We start from the raw sequence: 4,411 nt of genomic DNA on the forward strand, positions 1-4,411 counted from the left end.
CCGCAGCCCCAGGCCTGGAGCCGACGCCGGGTGGGCGCGCCAACGCCATTCTCACCGGCCCGCCAGCCCTCTCACAAAACGCTTCCGTTTCCGCTCCGGTTATGAGAAGAGCAGGCATTCCACTACTGACACTCCTCAGTATTCTCGCCACTATGAAGACAAAGTCATCACTCAGATAAATAACCACTTTTAATCTCTATGGCATACACACTGATACCATCTTCATCAATCGTACATGAAGATACAGTTCCACGGGTCGTACGAAATTATAGCATACTAGGCACACATATTACAACCTCATCTTCACACATAAAATATGTAACAGGCATCTCTCCATGTTGGTGAAACAAATCTACATCATTTTCATGGCTGCTCAGTTTTCCAATGTATAGAGTTAGAATACAAGTGGCATTGAGATGATTTCCAATTTTTTGCTATTATGAACACAATGAATATTTTTGTACAAAATAAGTTTTGCCCATTTACCCAAGTATTTCCTTGCGTTAAATTCCGAAGTGAAGTGCTGGTCAATGAATGCACTTTTAAAATCCTAATAAATATTTTCAAACTGGTCTGCAGAAAGCTGCGTGAACACTCTAGCCCACCAGCAACACTGGGTATTAGCAATCTGTTTCATCTGTGGCACTCTGGCAGGCAAAAAAATAAAAATAAAAAATTCAACTTGCACTGTGTGTGAATTCCATTTTATGGCCTTCGCATCTTTTTATTGAGTTTATTTTTCTTGATTTCAAGATATCTAGCAAGAACATTAACCCTCTGTCCATTACATGTACTGTAAATATCTTCCCCAGTTTATCATGTGACTTTTCACACTGTTTTTGGTACTCTTTGCTCTTGGGAAATATTGAATCTTTTTTTATGTCAAACCTATTGACCTTTTCTCTACTACTTCTAGGGTCATGCTTTCAAAGTCCTGTTTCTGGTACTTTAATGTTATCTGTTTTTATGACTTAGTTGTTTGACTCAGTTGAAATCTTGCAGTACCGAATACCTAGCTGATACACACAATTCACTAAACAATCCACTTCTCCACTAATCTGAAATATCAATTTTATTTTAGACAAAAAATTCTCATTTTTGCCTCAATGTTTCCTGGCCCTCTCTGTATTTTCTCCCACTGCCCTATCTTGCACCTGTACCAGTGATTTAATTTCCATATTATATTTCAATATCGAATAAGACAATCTTTCAGAACTTCTCTCATTCTCTCACAGATATTGCTCCAGAAGAACTCTAAAATATTTTGTCACAGTCTAAAAATAATCTTCCTGGAATTTTGCTGGGAATTATCACCACCCTGACATAGTACATACTTACACTTCTTTGTTTGCTGTCTAGCTCTAACCACAATAATGTAACTTAGAGGAGTTCTTATTTGTTTCGTATACCACTGGACAGCCAGCATTTAGAACAGTATCTGCCATGCAACTGGTGTTCAACACAAATTTTTACATGAATGTATGAAATGTATAAATTGCAAGGTAATTTCAGGATATTTTGTATATATATAAAAAAATATATATATATATATATATTTTTTTTTTTTTGAGACAAAGTCTGACTCTCATCGCCCAGGCTAGAGTGCAATGACGCGATCTCAGCTCACTGCAACCTCTGCCTCCCGCCTCGGCCTCCTGAGTAGCTGGGATTACAGGTGCCTGCCACCATGCCCAGCTAATTTTTGTATTTTTAGTAAAGACGAGGTTTTATCATGCTGGCCAGGCTGGTCTCCAACTCCTGATCTCAAGTGATCTGCCCGCCTTGGCCTCTCAAAGTGCTGGGATTACAGGTGTGAGCCACCGCGCCTAGCCAGGATATTTAAAATATTTACATTAAATCCTCCCACTTATTCAAACCATTTTTTTGACTGTCAATGAATTATTCAGTTCTGTTCTTGGGGAGTTCACATAATATATAGTATCTTGAAGTCAGTCAAGTCACTGAGCTCTCCTGAAATAATTTTTCAACTGATCTTTTATGTTTCTTATGTAGAAAATCTTACTATCTTCATGTACTATAATTGTGGCTTTTACTCTTCAAGGTTTATGTCATTTATTTAACTGACATTGTGTTTGATGTAGTTTTCAAAACACTGCTGAATAACAGTGGTACTAGCATCTGTCTTATTTGTAACTAATGAGGAATCCTCTAGAGCAGTGTTTCCCAAATTGTCATTAGTGCCCCCAAGAGTCTTTTTAGGTTTTTTCCCTAATTGCCCTTCATGAAATTTCATTAATAATACCATTAATATAATATATATCTGTATTATATACTATATGTATATCTTTACTTTATGTCAAGATTTATTTTGTCCCCTCAAGAATTATTCCTCCTGTTGATAATCCATGCTTTAACATTTCACCATTAACATGATGTTTGCTATTAATACTTTGTTATGCAAACAAAATATTTAGTCTTAATTTCTTGGGGTTCTACTTTTAAAATTAGGAATGGATATTAAATTTTATCAAATAGTTTTTCTTCATCCTTCAAGATAATTTCTCACCTAATATAGCAAATTAAAGTAATAGATTTCCAATTACTGAATTACTGTATAATCTAGGAATAAACAGTACTTGGTTCCATGTTCCAGTCCTTTAAACACTCCTGGATTTGATTTACTAACATTTTACTTAGGAGTTCTACATCTTTAATTTTACTTGTAATTGGTCTAGAATTATCTTCTCTTGTACTATTAATTTGCTTTTGGTATCCAGACACATTCAACATTTCAATATTATTGGGCAGTTCTATATCCACAGCAGCTATGTTTCACTTACAGAAAGAATGTCAAGTTTCCCATACTTGTCACCTTATAGTAGCTTAAATAGTATAGGAATAATCTGTTCCTTGTAGGTTTCCTATAAGTAGCTTCTAAAACCATCTATTTCTAGTGCCTTGCTGGGTATGAGTATTTGGGAATTTCTTTCATGTTTCTATGTCCGTACGTCTTAAGACAATTTTACTGTATTTTGAGAAAGTCAGAAATGTCATTTTGATTTTCAAATTTAATATGCTTTTATATGTAAAAATCTATTTTCTCAGAGTTAGATGTGCCAATCAATGACTGTTTTACTAATTTTTATAGTCTTTGATGTAAGTTGTCAATTCTATTTTCTTTTTTCAGAAGAACCATGATCAAATTCATCACTTTCCACCTCAGTATTAACTCCTTTTTGCATTTTGCTATTTCCTTCCTACCTTTCTGGACTGAACACTTAGTCCATTTGTTTTCATTCTCTTTGCTTAATAACATTTAGAGCCACTATTTTTCCTACCTGTAGCTTTGATCATATAGCATTATTAAATAAAATTATGAAAAGCCACTGATTTGAACTGAGTTGCTGCATTACACCCAACAGAGCAACTCAAAATGGAGTCACTCATGCTAGGTTTCCAAATCACAAACCAAAATCTAAACTGTTTACCTGTAATATCTGACCTTGCAGGAAATCTTGAGGAATGCACTAAAGTTTCTTTTGTCGAATCTCTTTATTTACCTATTTAGTGAGCTTCCCTGATGCACATTTTAGATCAAGAGTCAGGAAACGGATTTAGGGGGACAGATCATTGTGTCAACAGGAGGCAGGACTAGATCGCAGGCCCAGACAGAGCAGCATGGGAAGGCTTGCATTGTGAATTTTAGCCCCAGATTGACTGCAAGAACAATACCAGTAATCTCAGACCCTCTGAAGGAAGTAAACTGCTCTTGCAGGACCCAGCAGACAATCCAAATACTGTGACTGCCCCAGCTGTGGAAGTGGGAAAGGGGGAACTTCCTCTCCCAAACACACACTCCCACTGAAGACGCTGAAGGTCTGTTTGCAGGAGAAGTTTCCGACTTTACCTGTAGCTGAGTCAATGTGGAGAGGCGAGTGAAATACAGGGGTAGAGGAAGCAGCAGAAAGGCCCTGGGAGCTCACTGTGTCCCCTTGCAGGTCATTCCTGCCTGGCATCGCAGGGATTCATCTGGAAGGTGGCCTGAGGAGCAGGGGGTGCAACTCCACAGGGAGAAGGAAATCTCTAACTGAACTTTGTAACAATTTGAACGGAGTGAGAAGCCTCCTGGCCAGAACTTGGGAGAGGACGCAAATCCGGTGTGCAGACTCCACAGGCAGGGAGAGAACCCAGCCTTTTTAGTTCACAGCTGGGAGGCAGGTAGCCTGGGGCAGATTTTTAAGCCTATCTTGCCACTCGGGGCTGTTGTGGGGGGGCATGGTGGTTGTGAGACCAGCCCTTCAGTTATGCGTGGGAGCTGGGTGAGGTCTGTGACTGCAGGCTTTCCCCCACTTCACTGACAAACTGCATGACTCAGCAGAGACAGCCATAACGCCCCTAGGTACACAACTCCACCCCCATCCCCCAAGACTCACCCATCCCCATTCCCCAA

General features: G+C 38.7%; 2 protein-coding genes across 2 annotated transcripts in view; both read right to left on the reverse strand.

Moving 5' to 3' along the window:
* EXOC2 (exocyst complex component 2) overlaps positions 1 to 4,411 on the reverse strand; it is a 212,840-nt gene that overhangs the window by 180,315 nt on the left and 28,114 nt on the right. Inside the window, exon 2 of the mRNA XM_011984536.1 lies at positions 56 to 143. The gene's annotated coding sequence lies outside the window, so the exon portion shown is untranslated. The remainder of the gene's footprint in view (positions 1 to 55; positions 144 to 4,411) is intronic.
* Positions 1 to 4,411, reverse strand: part of HUS1B (HUS1 checkpoint homolog b (S. pombe)) — a 15,188-nt gene that overhangs the window by 1,135 nt on the left and 9,642 nt on the right. The window lies entirely within an intron of this gene.

Source organism: Mandrillus leucophaeus, unplaced genomic scaffold (assembly GCF_000951045.1).
Source record: "Mandrillus leucophaeus isolate KB7577 unplaced genomic scaffold, Mleu.le_1.0 Scaffold27, whole genome shotgun sequence".
In the NCBI taxonomy this organism is placed as follows: domain Eukaryota; kingdom Metazoa; phylum Chordata; class Mammalia; order Primates; family Cercopithecidae; genus Mandrillus; species Mandrillus leucophaeus.